Raw genomic sequence first — 17,131 nt, forward strand, 5'->3', positions numbered from 1 at the left:
TCAGTCACTGTGTGGGTGGGGGGGATCAGTCACTTTGTGTGGGGGGGTTCAGTCACTGTGTGTGTGTGGGGGGGATCAGTCACTGTGCGCGGGGGTTCAGTCACTGTGTGTGGGGGGTATCAGCCACTGTGTCTGGGGAGGGAGCAGTCACTGTGTGTGTGGGGGATCAGTCAATCTGTGTGGGGGGATCAGTCACTGTGTGTGTGTTGCGCGGATCAGTCACTGTGTGGGGGGGGGCTCAGTCATTGTGTGTGTGTGGGGGGGCTCACTTACTGTGTGTGTGGGGGATCAGTCACTGTGTCTGGGGAGGGAGCAGTCACTGTGTGTGTGGGGGATCACTCACTCTGTGTGGGGGGATCAGTCACTGTGTGTGTGTGTGGGGGGGATCATTCACTGTGAGGGGGGGATCAGTCACTGTGTGTGGGGGGGATCAGTCACTGTGTGTGTGTGTGGGCGGGGATCATTCACTGTGTATGTGTGGGGGGGGTCAGTCACTGTGTGTGGGTTGGATCAGTCACTGTGTGTGTGGTGGGATCAGTCACTGCGTGTGTCGGGGGGGATCAGTCACTGTGTGGGGGGGAATCAGTCACTGTTTGTGTCGGAGGGGGTATCAGTCACTGTGTGTAGGGGGATTAGTCACTGTGTGTGTGGGGGTGCAGACACTGTGTGTGTGGGGGGGATCAGTCACTGTGTGTGTGGGGGGATCAATCATTGTGTGTATGGGAGGATCAGTCACTGTGTTTGTGGGGGGGATATCAGTCACTGTGTGTGGGGTGGGATCAGTCACTGTGTGGGGGGGATCAGTCACTGTGTGGGTGGGGATCAGTCACTGTGTGTGTGGGGTGATCAGTCAATGTGTGTGGGGGGGGATCAGTCAGTGTGTGTGTGGGGGGGATCAGTCACTGTGTGTGAGTGGGGGGATCAGTCACTGTGTGTGTGGGGGGGCTCAATCACTGTGTGTGGTTGGGGGATCAGTCACTTTGTGGGTGGGGGTGATCAGTCGCTGTGTGTGTGTGTGGGGGGGGATCAGTCACTGTGTGTGTGTGGGGGGATCAGTCACTGTGTGGGTGGTGATCATGTCATTGTGTGGGGGGTGATCAGTCACAGTGTGTGGGGGGGATCATTCACTGTGTGTGGGGGGATCAGTCACTGTGTGGGTGGGGGGGATCAGTCACTTTGTGTGGGGGGGATCAGTCACTGTGTGTGTGTGGGGGGGATCAGTCACTGTGCGCGGGGGTTCAGTCACTGTGTGTGGGGGGTATCAGCCACTGTGTCTGGGGAGGGAGCAGTCACTGTGTGTGTGGGGGATCAGTCAATCTGTGTGGGGGGATCAGTCACTGTGTGTGTGTTGCGCGGATCAGTCACTGTGTGGGGGGGGCTCAGTCATTGTGTGTGTGTGGGGGGGCTCACTTACTGTGTGTGTGGGGGATCAGTCACTGTGTCTGGGGAGGGAGCAGTCACTGTGTGTGTGGGGGATCACTCACTCTGTGTGGGGGGATCAGTCACTGTGTGTGTGTGTGGGGGGGATCATTCACTGTGAGGGGGGGATCAGTCACTGTGTGTGGGGGGGATCAGTCACTGTGTGTGTGTGTGGGCGGGGATCATTCACTGTGTATGTGTGGGGAGGGTCAGTCACTGTGTGTGGGTTGGATCAGTCACTGTGTGTGTGGTGGGATCAGTCACTGCGTGTGTCGGGGGGGATCAGTCACTGTGTGGGGGGGAATCAGTCACTGTTTGTGTCGGAGGGGGTATCAGTCACTGTGTGTAGGGGGATTAGTCACTGTGTGTGTGGGGGTGCAGACACTGTGTGTGTGGGGGGGATCAGTCACTGTGTGTGTGGGGGGATCAATCATTGTGTGTATGGGAGGATCAGTCACTGTGTTTGTGGGGGGTATCAGTCACTGTGTGTGGGGTGGGATCAGTCACTGTGTGGGGGGGATCAGTCACTGTGTGGGTGGGGATCAGTCACTGTGTGTGTGGGGTGATCAGTCACTGTGTGTGGGGGGGGATCAGTCAGTGTGTGTGTGGGGGGGATCAGTCACTGTGTGTGAGTGGGGGGATCAGTCACTGTGTGTGTGGGGGGGCTCAATCACTGTGTGTGGTTGGGGGATCAGTCACTTTGTGGGTGGGGGTGATCAGTCGCTGTGTGTGTGTGTGGGGGGGATCAGTCACTGTGTGTGTGTGGGGGGATCAGTCACTGTGTGGGTGGTGATCATGTCATTGTGTGGGGGGTGATCAGTCACAGTGTGTGGGGGGGATCATTCACTGTGTGTGGGGGGATCAGTCACTGTGTGGGTGGGGGGGATCAGTCACTTTGTGTGGGGGGGATCAGTCACTGTGTGTGTGTGGGGGGGATCAGTCACTGTGCGCGGGGGTTCAGTCACTGTGTGTGGGGGGTATCAGCCACTGTGTCTGGGGAGGGAGCAGTCACTGTGTGTGTGGGGGATCAGTCAATCTGTGTGGGGGGATCAGTCACTGTGTGTGTGTTGCGCGGATCAGTCACTGTGTGGGGGGGGCTCAGTCATTGTGTGTGTGTGGGGGGGCTCACTTACTGTGTGTGTGGGGGATCAGTCACTGTGTCTGGGGAGGGAGCAGTCACTGTGTGTGTGGGGGATCACTCACTCTGTGTGGGGGGATCAGTCACTGTGTGTGTGTGTGGGGGGGATCATTCACTGTGACGGGGGGATCAGTCACTGTGTTTGGGGGGGATCAGTCACTGTGTGTGTGTGTGGGCGGGGATCATTCACTGTGTATGTGTGGGGGGGGTCAGTCACTGTGTGTGGGTTGGATCAGTCACTGTGTGTGTGGTGGGATCAGTCACTGCGTGTGTCGGGGGGGATCAGTCACTGTGTGGGGGGGAATCAGTCACTGTTTGTGTCGGAGTGGGTATCAGTCACTGTGTGTAGGGGGATTAGTCACTGTGTGTGTGGGGGTGCAGACACTGTGTGTGTGGGGGGGATCAGTCACTGTGTGTGTGGGGGGATCAATCATTGTGTGTATGGGAGGATCAGTCACTGTGTTTGTGGGGCGTATCAGTCACTGTGTGTGGGGTGGGTTCAGTCACTGTGTGGGGGGGATCAGTCACTGTGTGGGTGGGGATCAGTCACTGTGTGTGTGTGGGTGTGATCAGTCACTGTTTGGGGGGGGATCAGTCACTGTGTGTTTGTGGCGGGGATCAGTCACTGTTTGCGGGGGATCAGTCACTGTGTTACGGGGAGATCAGTCACTGTGTGTGTGGGGTGATCAGTCACTGTGTGTGGGCGGGGATCAGTCACTGTGTTGGGAGGGATCAGTCACTGTGTGTGTGGGGGGGCTCAATTACTGTGTGTGGTTGGGGCATCAGTCACTGTGTGGGTGGGGGGATCAGTCATTGTGTGTGTGTGTGGGGGGGATCAGTCACTGTGTGTGTGTGGGTGGATCAGTCACTGTGTGGGTGGTGATCATGTCATTGTGTGGGCGGTGATCAGTCACAGTTTGTGGGGGGGATCATTCACTGTGTGTGGGGGGATCAGTCACTGTGTGGGTGGGGGGGATCAGTCATTGTGTTTGGGGGGATCAGTCACTGTGTGTGGGGGGGATTAGTCACTGAGTGGGGGGGGATCAGTCCCTGGTTGGGGGGGATCAGTCACTGTGTTGCGGGGGGTTCAGTCACTGTGTGTGTGGGGTGATCAATCACTGTGTGTGTGGGGGGATCAGTCAGTGTGTGTGTGAGGGGGATCAGTCACTGTGTGTGAGTGGGGGGATCAGTCACTGTGTGTGTGAGGGTGCCCAATCACTGTGTGTGGTTAGGGGATCAGTCACTTTGTGGGTGGGGGTGATCAGTCGCTGTGTGTGTGTGTGGGGGGGTATCAGTCACTGTGTGTGTGTGGGGGGATCAGTCACTGTGTGGGTGGTGATCATGTCATTGTGTGGGGGGTGATCAGTCACAGTGTGTGGGGGGGATCATTCACTGTGTGTGGGGGGATCAGTCACTGTGTGGGTGGGGGGGATCAGTCACTTTGTGTGGGGGGGATCAGTCACTGTGTGTATGTGGGGGGGATCAGTCACTGTGCGCGGGGGTTCAGTCACTGTGTGGGTGGGGGGGATCAGTCACTGTGTTTGGGGGGGATTAGTCACTGTGTGTGGGGGGGGGATCAGTCACGGTGTGTGTGTGCGGGGATCAGTCACTGTGTGTGGGGGGGATTAGTCACTGTGTGTGGGGGGATCAGTCACTGTGTGGGTGGGGGGGATCAGTCACTGTGTGTGGGGGGATCAGTCACTGTGTGGGTGGGGGGGATCAGTCACTTTGTGTGGGGGGGATCAGTCACTGTGTGTATGTGGGGGGGATCAGTCACTGTGCGCGGGGGTTCAGTCACTGTGTGGGTGGGGGGTATCACTCACTGTGTGTGGATGGAAGCAGTCACTGTGTGTGTGTGGGGGGATCAGTCACTGTGTGGGGGACCAGACAGTGTGGGGGGGGGGCTCAGTCACTTTGTGTGTGGGGGGGGCACACTTACTCTGTGTGTGGGGGAGCAGTCACTGTATCTGGGGAGGGGCAGTCACTATGTGTGTGTGGGGGATCAGTCACTATGTGGGGGGATCAGTCACTGTGTGGGGGGATCAGTCAATGTGTGTGGGTTGTATCAGTCACTGTGTGTGTGGGGGGATAAGTCACTGTTTGGGGGGGATCAGTCTCTGTGTGTGGGAGGGATCAGTTCATGTGTGTGTGGGGGATCAGTCACTGTATGTGGGGGGGATCAGTCACTGTGTTTGTCGGGGATCAGTCACTGACTGGGGGGCATCAGTCACTGTGTGTGGGGGGAATCAGTCACTGTGTGTGGTTGGGGGATCAGTCACTGCGTGTGTGGGGGGATCAGTCACTTTGTGTGGGGGGGATCAGTCACTGTGTGTATGTGGGGGGGATCAGTCACTGTGCGCGGGGGTTCAGTCACTGTGTGTGGGGGGGATCAGTCACTGTGTGTGGGGGGATCAGTCACTGACTGGGGGGCATCAGTCACTGTGTGTGGGGGGAATCAGTCACTGTGTATGTGTGGGGGGATCAGTCACTGTGTGGGGGGGATCAGTCACTGTGTGGGTAGGGATCAGTCACTGTGTGTGTGGGGGATCAGCCACTGTGTGTGGGCGGGGATCAGTCACTGTGTTCGGAGGGATCAGTCACTGTGTTTGTGTGGCGGGGATCAGTCACTGTTTGCGGGGGGGCTCAGTCACTGTGTGTGGGGGTGGGATCAGTCACTGTGAGTGTGGGGGATCAGCCACTGTGTCTGGGGAGGGATCAGTCACTGTGTGAGTGGGGGATCAGTCACTGTGTGTGTGGGGGGGGATCAGTAACTGTGTGTGTGGGTGATCAGTCACTGTGGGTGGGGGGATCAGTCATTGTGTGTGTGTGTAGGGGGGATCAGTCACTGTGTGTGTGTGGGTGGATCAGTCACTGTGTGGGTGGTGATCATGTCATTGTGTGGGCGGTGATCAGTCACAGTGTGTGGGGGGGATCATTCACTGTGTGTGGGGGGATCAGTCACTGTGTGGGTGGGGTGGATCAGTCACTGTGTTTGGGGGGGATTAGTCACTGTGTGTGGGGGGGGATCAGTCACGGTGTGTGTGTGCGGGGATCAGTCACTGTGTGTGGGGGGGATTATTCACTGAGTGGGGGGTATCACTCACTGTGTGTGGATGGAAGCAGTCACTGTGTGTGTGTGGGGGGATCAGTCACTGTGTGGGGGATCAGTCAGTGTGGGGGGGGGCTCAGTCACTTTGTGTGTGGGGGGGCACACTTACTCTGTGTGTGGGGGAGCAGTCACTGTATCTGGGGAGGGGCAGTCACTATGTGTGTGTGGGGGATCAGTCACTATGTGGGGGGATCAGTCACTGTGTGGGGGGATCAGTCACTGTGTGTGGGTTGTATCAGTCACTGTGTGTGTGGGGGGATAAGTCACTGTTTGGGGGGGATCAGTCTCTGTGTGTGGGAGGGATCAGTTCATGTGTGTGTGGGGGATCAGTCACTGTGTGTGGGGGGGATCAGTCACTGTGTTTGTCGGGGATCAGTCACTGTGTTGGAAGGGATCAGTCACTATGTGTGTGGGGGGGCTCAATTACTGTGTGTGGTTGGGGGATCAGTCACTGCGTGTGTGGGGGATCAGTCACTGTGTGTGTGTGTGGGGGGGATCAGTCACTGTGTGGGTGGGGGGGATCAGTCACTGTGTGTGTGGGGGTTCAGTCACTGTGTGTGTGGGGGGGATCAGTCACTGTGTGTGGCCGGGGATCCGTCACTGTGTGTGTCGGGGGGATCAGTCACTGTGTGTGAGGGGGTATCAGTCATTGTGTGTTTGGGGGGATCAGTCACTGTGTGTGTGGGGGGTATCAGTCACTGTGTGGGGGGGAATCAGTCACTGTTTGTGTCGGAGGGGGGATCAGTCACTGTGTGTAGGGGGATTAGTCACTGTGTGTGTGTGGGTGCAGTCACTGTGTGTGTCGGGGGGGGATCAGTCACTTTGTGCTGCCGGGGATCCGTCACAGTATGTGTGGGGGGCATCAGTCACTATGTGTGTGGGGGGATCAGTCATTGTGTGTATGGGGGGATCAGTCACTGTGTGTGTGGGGGGTATCAGTCACTGTGTGTGGGGTGGGTTCAGTCACTGTGTGGGAGGGATCAGTCACTGTGTGGGGGGGATCAGTCACTTTGTTGGTGGGGGATCAGTCACTGTGTGTGTGTGGCGGGGATCAGTCACTGTGTGGGTGGGGATCAGTTACTGTGTATGTGTGGGGGGGATCAGTCACTGTGTAGGGGGGGGATCAGTCACTGTGTGTGTGTGGCGGGGATCAGTCACTCTGTGGGGTGGGGCTCAGTCACTGTGTGTGTGGGGGTGGGATCAGTCACTGTGTGTGGGGGGAACAGTCACTGTGTCTGGGGAGGGATCAGTCACTATGTGTGGGGGGGATCAGTCACTCTGTGTGGGGGGGATCAGTCACTGTGTGTGGGGGGGGATCTGTCACTGTGTGTGGGGGGGATCAGTCACTGTGTGTGTGGGGGATCAGTCACTGTGTGTGGGGGGATCAGTCACTCTGTGTGTGTGTGGGCGGGGTTAATTCACTGTGTATGTGTGGGCGGGGGGGATATGTCACTGTGTGTTGGTGGGATCAGTCACTGTGTGTGGGGGGATCAGTCACTGTGTGTTGGTGGGATCAGTCACTGTGTGTGGTGGGATCAGTCACTGGTTGGGGGGGATCAGTCACTGTGTTGCGGGGGGTTCAGTCACTGTGTGTGTGGGGTGATCAGTCACTGTGTGTGGGGGGGATCAGTCAGTGTGTGTGTGGGGGGGATCAGTCACTGTGTGTGAGTGGGGGGATGAGTCACTGTGTGTGTGGGGGGGCTCAATCACTGTGTGTGGTTGGGGGATCAGTCACTTTGTGGGTGGGGGTTATCAGTCGCTGTGTGTGTGTGTGGGGGGGGATCAGTCACTGTGTGTGAGTGGGGGGATCAGTCACTGTGTGGGTGGTGATCATGTCATTGTGTGGGGGGTGATCAGTCACAGTGTGTGGGGGGGATCATTCACTGTGTGTGGGGGGATCAGTCACTGTGTGGGTGGGGGGGATCAGTCACTTTGTGTGGGGAGGATCAGTCACTGTGTGTGTGTGGGGGGGATCAGTCACTGTGCGCGGGGGTTCAGTCACTGTGTGTGGGGGGGATCAGTCACTGTGTGTGGGGGGATCAGTCACTGATTGGGGGGTATCAGTCACTGTGTGTGGGGGGATCAGTCACTGTGTGTGTGGGGGATCAGCCACTGTGTCTGGGGAGGGAGCAGTCACTGTGTGTTTGGGGGATCAGTCAATCTGTGTTGGGGGATCAGTCACTGTGTGTGTGTGGCGCGGATCAGTCACTGTGTGGGGGGCGGCTCAGTCATTGTGTGTGTGTGGGGGGGCTCACTTACTGTGTGTGTGGGGGATCAGTCACTGTGTCTGGGGAGGGAGCAGTCACTGTGTGTGTGGGGGATCAGTCACTCTGTGTGGGGGGATCAGTCACTGTGAGGGGGGGATCAGTCACTGTGTGTGTGTGGTGCGGATCAGTCACTGTGTGCGGGGGGCTCAGTCACTGTGTGTGTGGGGGGTGGGGCTCACTCACTGCGTGTGTGGGGGAACAGTCCCTGTGTATGGGGAGGGAGCAGTCACTGTGTGTGTCGGGGATAAGTCACTCTTTGTGGGGGGGGATCAGTCACTGTGTTTGGGGGGGGATCAGACACTCTGTGTGGGGGGGATCAGTCACTGTGTGTGGGGGGGATCAGTCACTGTGTGTGTGTGGGCGGGGATCATTCACTGTGTATGTCTGGGGGGGGATCAGTCACTGTGTGTGGGTTGGATCAGTCACTGTGTGTGTGGTGGGATCAGTCACTGCGTGTGTCGGGGAGGATCAGTCACTGTGTGGGGGGGAATCAGTCACTGTTTGTGTCGGAGGGGGGATCAGTCACTGTGTGTAGGGGGATTAGTCACTGTGTGTGTGGGGGTGCAGACACTGTGTGTGTGGGGGGGATCAGTCACTGTGTGTGTGGGGGGATCAGTCATTGTGTGTATGGGGGGATCAGTCACTGTGGTTGTGGGGCTTATCAGTCACTGTGTGTGGGGTGGGATCAGTCACTGTGTGGGGGGGATCAGTCACTGTGTGGGTGGGGATCAGTCACTGTGTGTGTGTGGGTGTGATCAGTCACTGTGTGGGGGGGGGGATCAGTCACTGTGTGTGTGTGGCGGGGATCAGTCACTGTTTGCGGGGGGGCTCAGTCACTGTGTGTGTGGGGGTGGGATCAGTCACTGTGTGTGTGGGGGGATCAGTCACTGGATGGGGGGATCAGTCACTGTGTTACGGGGAGATCAGTCACTGTGTGTGTGGGGTGATCAGTCACTGTTTGTGGGCGGGGATCAGTCACTGTGTTGGGAGGGATCAGTCACTGTGTGTGTGGGGGGGCTCAATTACTGTGTGTGGTTGGGGCATCAGTCACTCTGTGGGTGGGGGGATCAGTCATTGTGTGTGTGTGTGGGGGGGATCAGTCACTGTGTGTGTGTGGGGGGATCAGTCACTGTGTGGGTGGTGATCATGTCATTGTGAGGGCGGTGATCAGTCACAGTGTGTGGGGGGATCAGTCACTGTGTGTGGGGGGATCAGTCACTGTGTGGGTGGGGGGGATCAGTCATTGTGTTTGGGGGGATCAGTCACTGTGTGTGGGGGGGATCAGTCACTGTATGCGGGGGATCAGTCACTGTGTGTTGGGGGGGATCAGTCACGGTGTGTGTGTGCGGGGATCAGTCACTGTGTGTGGGGGGGATTAGTCACTGAGTGGGGGGGGATCAGTCACTGTGTTGCGGGGGGTTCAGTCACTGTGTGTGTGGGGTGATCAGTCACTGTGTGTGTGGGGGGATCAGTCAGTGTGTGTGTGAGGGGGATCAGTCACTGTGTGTGAGTGGGGGGATCAGTCACTGTGTGTGTGGGCGTGCTCAATCACTGTTTGGGGTTGGGGGATCAGTCACTTTGTGGGTGGGGGTGATCGGTCGCTGTGTGTGTGTGTGGGGGGGGGATCAGTCACTGTGTTTGTGTGGGGGGATCAGTCACTGTGTGGGTGGTGATCATGTCATTGTGTGGGGGGTGATCAGTCACAGTGTGTTGGGGGGATCATTCACTGTGTGTGGGGGGATCAGTCACTATGTGGATGGGGGGGGATCAGTCACTTTGCGTGGGGGGGATCAGTCACTGTGTGTATGTGGGGGGGATCAGTCACTGTGCGCGGGGGTTCAGTCACTGTGTGTGGGGGGGATCAGTCACTGTATGTGGGGGGATCAGTCACTTACTGGGGGGCATCAGTCACTGTGTGTGGGGGGAATCAGTCACTGTGTGTGTGTGTGGGGATCAGTCACTGTGTGGGGGGGATCAGTCACTGTGTGGGTAGGGATCAGTCACTGTGTGTGTGGGCGATCAGCCACTGTGTGTGGGCGGGATCAATCATTCTGTGTGGGGAGGGATCAGTCACTGTGTGTGGCGTGGGATCAGTAACTGTGTGTGTGGGTGATCAGTCACTGTGTTCGGAGGGATCAGTCACTGTGTGTGTGTGGCGGGGATCAGTCACTGTTTGCGGGGGGGCTCAGTCACTGTGTGTGGGGGTGTGATCAGTCACTGTGAGTGTGGGGGATCAGCCACTGTGTCTGGGGAGGGATCAGTCACTGTGTGAGTGGGGGATCAATCATTCTGTGTGGGGAGGGATCAGTCACTGTGTGTGGGGTGGGATCAGTAACTGTGTGTGTGGGTGATCAGTCACTGTGTGTGGGGGGGATCATTCACTATGTGTGTGTGTGTGTGGGCGGGGATCATTCACTGTGTATGTGTGGGCGGGGGGTCAGTCACTGTTTGTGGGTGGGATCAGTCACTGTGTGTGTGGGGGATCAGTCACTGGTTGGGGGGATCAGTCACAGTGTTACGGGGAGATCAGTCACTGTATGTGTCGGGTGATCAGTCACTGTGTGTGGGCGGGGATCAGTCACTGTGTTCGGAGGGATCAGTCACTGTGTGTGTGGGGGGGCTCAATTACTGTGTGTGGTTGGGGCATCAGTCACTCTGTGGGTGGGGGGATCAGTCATTGTGTTTGTGTGTGGGGGTGATCAGTCACTGTGTGTGTGTGGGGGGATCAGTCACTGTGTGGGTGGTGATCATGTCATTGTGAGGGCGGTGATCAGTCACAGTGTGTGGGGGGGATCATTCACTGTGTGTGGGGGGATCAGTCACTGTGTGGATGGGGTGGATCAGTCACTGTGTTTGGGGGGATCAGTCACTGTGTGTGGGGGGGATCAGTCACTGTATGCGGGGGATCAGTCACTGTGTGTGGGTGGGGATCAGTCACTGTGTGTGTGTGGGGGGATCAGTCACTGTGTGTGTGGGGGGGGCACACTTACTCTGTGTGTGGGGAGCAGTCACTGTGTCTGGGGAGGGGCAGTCACTTTGTGTGTGTGGGGGATCAGTCACTATGTGGGGGGATCAGTCACTGTGTGGGGGGATCAGTCACTGTGTGTGGGTTGTATCAGTCACTGTGTGTGTGGGGGGATAAGTCACTGTTTGGGGGGGATCAGTCTCTGTGTGTGGGAGGGATCAGTTCATGTGTGTGTGGGGGATCAGTCACTGTGTGTGGGGGGGATCAGTCACTGTGTATGTCGGGGATCAGTCGCTGTTTGTTGGGGGGGAGCAGTCACTGTGTGTGTGTGTGGGCGGGGATCATGCACTGTGTATGTGTGGGGGGGGGACCAGTCACTGTGTGTGGGTTGGATCAGTCATGTGTGTGTGGGGTGATCAATCACTGTGTGTGTGGGGGGGATCAGTCAATGTGTGTGTGGGGGGGGGGATCATTCACTGTGTCTGTGGGGGTTCAGGCACTGAGTGGAGGGGATCAGTCACTGTGTTTGAGGGAGATCAGTCACTGTGTGTGTGTTGGGGAATCAGTCACTGTTTGTTTGGGGGATCAGTCACTGTGTGTAGGGGGGATAAGTCACTGTGTGTGTGTGGGGGGGATCAGTCACCGTGTGTGTGGGGGGGGGGGGCGGCATCAGTCATTGTGTGTGGCCGCGGATCAGTCACTGTTTATGGTCGGGGATCAGTCACTGTGTGTGTCGGGGTGGGATCAGTCACTGTGTGGGGGGGGATTAGTCACTGTGTGTGTGGGGGTTCAGTCACTGTGTGTGTGGGGGGGGATCAGTCACTGTGTGTGGCCGGGGATCCGTCACTGTGTGTGTGGGGGGATCAGTCATTGTGTGTATGGGGGGATCAGTCCCTGTGTGTGTGGGGTCTATTATTCACTGTGTGTGGGGGGGGATCAGTCAATGTGTGGGTGGGGATCAGTCACTGTGTGTGGGGGGATCAGTCACTCTGTGTGGGGGGGATAAATCACTGTGTGGGTGGGGATCAGTCACTGTGTGTATGTGGGAGGGATCAGTCACTGTGTGGGGGGGGATCAGTCACTGTGTGTGTGTGGCGGGGATCAGTCACTCTGTGTGGGGGGGATCATTCACTGTGTATGTTTGGGGGCGGATCAGTCACTGTGTATGGGTTGGATCAGTCACTGTATGTGTGAGGGGATCAGTCACTGGTTGGCGGGGATCAGTCACTTTGTTGCGGGGGGATCAGTCACTGTGTGTGTGGGGTGATCAATTACTGAGTGGGGGGATCAGTCACTGTGTGTGTGGGGAGGGATCAGTCACTGTGTGTGTGGGGGGAATTAGTCACTGTGTGTGTGGGGGTTCAGTCACTGTGTGTGTGGGGGTTCACTCACTGTGTGTGGGTGGAATCAGTCACTGTGTGTGTGTGTGGGCGGGGATCATTCACTGTGTATGTGTGGGCGGTGGGGGATCAGTCACTGTGTCTGGGCGGGATCAGTCACTGTGTTTGTGGGGGGATCAGTCAGTGTGTTGCGGGGGGAACAGTCACTGTGTTTGTGGGGTGATCAGTCACTGTGTGTGAGCGGGAATCAGTCACTCTGTTGGGAGGGATCAGTAACTATGTGTGTGGGGGGGCTCAATTACTGTGTGTGGTTGGGGGATCAGTCACTGTGTGGGTGGGGGTATCAGTCACTGCGTGTGTGTGTGGCGGGGATCAGTCACTGTGTGTGTGTGGGGGGATCAGTCACTGTGTGGGTGGTGATCATGTCATTGTGTGGGGGTGATCAGTCACAGTGTGTGGGGGGGATCATTCACTTTGTGTGGGGGGATCAGTCACTGTGTGGGTGGGGGGGATCAGTCACTGTGTGTGGGGGGGATCAGTCACTGTGTGGGGGGGGATCAGTCACTGTGTGTGTGGTGGTTCAGTCACTGTGTGGGTGGGGGGGATCAGTCACTGTGTGTGGGGGGGATCAGTCACTGTGTGGGGGGGGATCAGTCACTGTGTGTGTGGTGGTTCAGTCACTGTGTGTGTGGGGGGGGATCAGTCACTGTGTGTGGCCGGGGATCTTAACTTTGTGTGTGGGGGGGATCAGTCACTGTGTGTGTGGGGGGTATCAGTCACTGTGTGAGGGGTGGGATCAGTCACTGTGTGGGGGGGATCTGTCACTGCGTGGGTGGGGATCAGTCACTGTGTGTGTGTGTGGGGGATCAGTCACTGTGTTGATGGGGATCAGTCACTGTGTGTGTGTGGCGGGGATCAGTCACTGTGTGGGGGGGGGCTCAGTCATTGTGTGTGTGTGGGGGGGCTCACTTACTGTGTGTGTGGGGGATCAGTCACTCTGTGTGGGGGGATCAGTCACTGTGAGGGGGGGATCAGTCACTGTGTGTGTGTGGCGCGGATCAGTCACTGTGTGCGGGGGGCTCAGTCACTGTGTGTGTGGGGGGTGGGGCTCACTCACTGCGTGTGTGGGGGAACAGTCTCTGTGTCTGGGGAGGGAGCAGTCACTGTGTGTGTCGGGGATCAGTCACTCTTTGTGGGGGGGGATCAGTCACTGTGTTTGGGGGGGGATCAGACACTCTGTGTGGGGGGGATCAGTCACTGTGTGTGGGGGGGGATCAGTCACTGTGTGTGTGTGTGGGCGGGGATCATTCACTGTGTATGTGTGGGGGGGATCAGTCACTGTGTGTGGGTTGGATCAGTCACTGTGTGTGTGGTGGGATCAGTCACTGCGTGTGTCGGGGGGGATCAGTCACTGTGTGGGGGGGAATCAGTCACTGTTTGTGTCGGAGGGGGGATCAGTCACTGTGTGTAGGGGGATTAGTCACTGTGTGTGTTGGGGTGCAGACACTGTGTGTGTGGGGGGGATCAGTCACTGTGTGTGTGGGGGGATCAGTCATTGTGTGTATGGGGGGATCAGTCACTGTGTTTGTGGCGGTTATCAGTCACTGTGTGTGGGGTGGGATCAGTCACTGTGTGGGGGGGATCAGTCACTGTGTGGGTGGGGATCAGTCACTGTGTGTGTGTGGGTGTGATCAGTCACTGTGTGGGGGGAGATCAGTCACTGTGTGTGTGTGGCGGGGATCAGTCACTGTTAGCGGGGGGGCTCAGTCACTGTGTGTGTGGGGGTGGGATCAGTCACTGTGTGTGTGGGATGATCAGTCACTTTTTGTGGGCGGGGATAAGTCACTGTGTTGGGAGGGATCAGACACTGTGTGTGTGGGGGGGCTCAATTACTGTGTGTGGTTGGGGCATCAGTCACTCTGTGGGTGGGGGGATCACTCATTGTGTGTGTGTGTGGGGGGGATCAGTCACTGTGTGTGTGTGGGGGGATCAGTCACTGTGTGGGTGGTGATCATGTCATTGTGAGGGCGGTGATCAGTCACAGTGTGTGGGGGGATCAGTCACTGTGTGGGTGGGGGGGATCAGTCATTGTGTTTGGGGGGATCAGTCACTGTGTGTGGGGGGGATCAGTCACTGTATGCGGGGGATCAGTCACTGTGTGTTGGGGGGGATCAGTCACGGTGTGTGTGTGCGGGGATCAGTCACTGTGTGTGGGGGGGATTAGTCACTGAGTGGGGGGGGATCAGTCACTGGTTGGGGGGGATCAGTCACTGTGTTGCGGGGGGTTCAGTCACTGTGTGTGTGGGGTGATCAGTTACTGTGTGTGTGGGGGGATCAGTCAGTGTGTATGTGAGGGGGATCAGTCACTGTGTGTGAGTGGGGGGATCAGTCACTGTGTGTGTGGGGGTGCTCAATCACTGTTTGTGGTTGGGGGATCAGTCACTTTGTGGGTGGGGGTGATCGGTCGCTGTGTGTGTGTGGGGGTGGGATCAGTCACTGTGTTTGTGTGGGGGGATCAGTCACTGTGTGGGTGGTGATCATGTCATTGTGTGGGGGGTGATCAGTCACAGTGTGTGGGGGGGATCATTCACTGTGTGTGGGGGGATCAGTCACTATGTGGATGGGGGGGATCAGTCACTTTGCGTGGGGGGGATCAGTCACTGTGTGTATGTGGGGGGGATCAGTCACTGTGCGCGGGGGTTCAGTCACTGTGTGTGGGGGGGATCAGTCACTGTGTGTGGGGGGATCAGTCACTGACTGGGGGGCATCAGTCACTGTGTGTGGGGGGAATCAGTCACTGTGTGTGTGTGGGGGGATCAGTCACTGTGTGGGGGGGATCAGTCACTGTGTGGGTAGGGATCAGTCACTGTGTGTGTGGGGGATCAGCCACTGTGTGTGGGCGGGATCAATCATTCTGTGTGGGGAGGGATCAGTCACTGTGTTCGGAGGGATCAGTCACTGTGTGTGTGTGGCGGGGATCAGTCACTGTTTGCGGGGGGGCTCAGTCACTGTGTGTGGGGGTGTGATCAGTCACTGTGAGTGTGGGGGATCAGCCTCTGTGTCTGGGGATGGATCAGTCACTGTGTGAGTGGGGGATCAATCATTCTGTGTGGGGAGGGATCAGTCACTGTGTGTGGGGTGGGATCAGTAACTGTGTGTGTGGGTGATCAGTCACTGTGTGTGGGGGGGATCATTCACTGTGTGTGTGTGTGTGTGGGCGGGGATCATTCACTGTGTATGTGTGGGCGGGGGATCAGTCACTGTGTGTGTGGGGGGATCAGTCACTGGTTGGGGGGATCAGTCACAGTGTTACGGGGAGATCAGTCACTGTATGTGTCGGGTGATCAGTCACTGTGTGTGGGCGGGGATCAGTCACTGTGTTCGGAGGGATCAGTCACTGTGTGTGTGGGGGGGCTCAATTACTGTGTGTGGTTGGGGCATCAGTCACTCTGTGGGTGGGGGGATCAGTCATTGTGTGTGTGTGTGGGGGGGATCAGTCACTGTGTCTGTGAGGGCGGTGATCAGTCACTGTGTGGGTGGTGATCATGTCATTGTGAGGGCGGTGATCAGTCACAGTGTGTGGGGGGGATCATTCACTGTGTGTGGGGGGATCAGTCACTGTGTGGATGGGGTGGATCAGTCACTGTGTTTGGGGGGATAAGTCACTGTGTGTGGGGGGGATCAGTCACTGTATGCGGGGGATCAGTCACTGTGTGTGGGTGGGGATCAGTCACTGTGTGTGTGTGGGGGGATCAGTCACTGTGTGTGTGGGGGGGGGTGGCACACTTACTCTGTGTGTGGGGGAGCAGTCACTGTGTCTGGGGAGGGGCAGTCACTGTGTGTGTGTGGGGGATCAGTCACTATGTGGGGGGATCAGTCACTGTGTGGGGGGATCAGTCACTGTGTGTGGGTTGTATCAGTCACTGTGTGTGTGGGGGGATAAGTCACTGTTTGGGGGGATCAGTCTCTGTGTGTGGGAGGGATCAGTTCATGTGTGTGTGGGGGATCAGTCACTGTGTGTGGGGGGGATCAGTCACTGTGTGTGTCGGGGATCAGTCGCTGTTTGTTGGGGGGGATCAGTCACTGTGTGTGTGTGTGGGCGGGGATCATGCACTGTGTATGTGTGGGGGGGGACCAGTCACTGTGTGTGGGTTGGATCAGTCATGTGTGTGTGGGGTGATCAATCACTGTGTGTGTGGGGGGGATCAGTCACTGTGTGTGTGGGGGGGGGATCATTCACTGTGTCTGTGGGGGTTCAGGCACTGAGTGGTGGGGATCAGTCACTGTGTTTGAGGGGGATCAGTCACTGTGTGTGTGTTGGGGAATCAGTCACTGTTTGTTTGGGGGATCAGTCACTGTGTGTAGGGGGGATAAGTCACTGTGTGTGTGTGGGGGGGATCAGTCACCGTGTGTGTGGGGGGGGGCGGCATCAGTCATTGTGTGTGGCCGCGGATCAGTCACTGTTTATGGTCGGGGATCAGTCACTGTGTGTGTCGGGGGGGGATCAGTCACTGTGTGGGGGGGGATTAGTCACTGTGTGTGTGGGGGTTCAGTCACTGTGTGTGTGGGGGGGATCAGTCACTGTGTGTGGCCGGGGATCCGTCACTGTGTGTGGTGGGGGATCAGTCATTGTGTGTATGGGGGGATCAGTCACTGTGTGTGTGGGGTCTATTATTCACTGTGTGTGGGGGGGGGATCAGTCAATGTGTGGGTGGGGATCAGTCACTGTGTGTGGGGGGATAAGTCACTGTTTGGGGGGGATCAGTCTCTGTGTGTGGGAGGGATCAGTTCATGTGTGTGTGGGGGATCAGTCACTGTGTGTGGGGGGGATCAGTCACTGTGTGTGTCGGGGATCAGTCGCTGTTTGTTGGGGGGGATCAGTCACTGTGTGTG

Source organism: Pristiophorus japonicus, unplaced genomic scaffold (genome assembly GCF_044704955.1).
Source record: "Pristiophorus japonicus isolate sPriJap1 unplaced genomic scaffold, sPriJap1.hap1 HAP1_SCAFFOLD_52, whole genome shotgun sequence".
Lineage (NCBI taxonomy): Eukaryota > Metazoa > Chordata > Chondrichthyes > Pristiophoridae > Pristiophorus > Pristiophorus japonicus.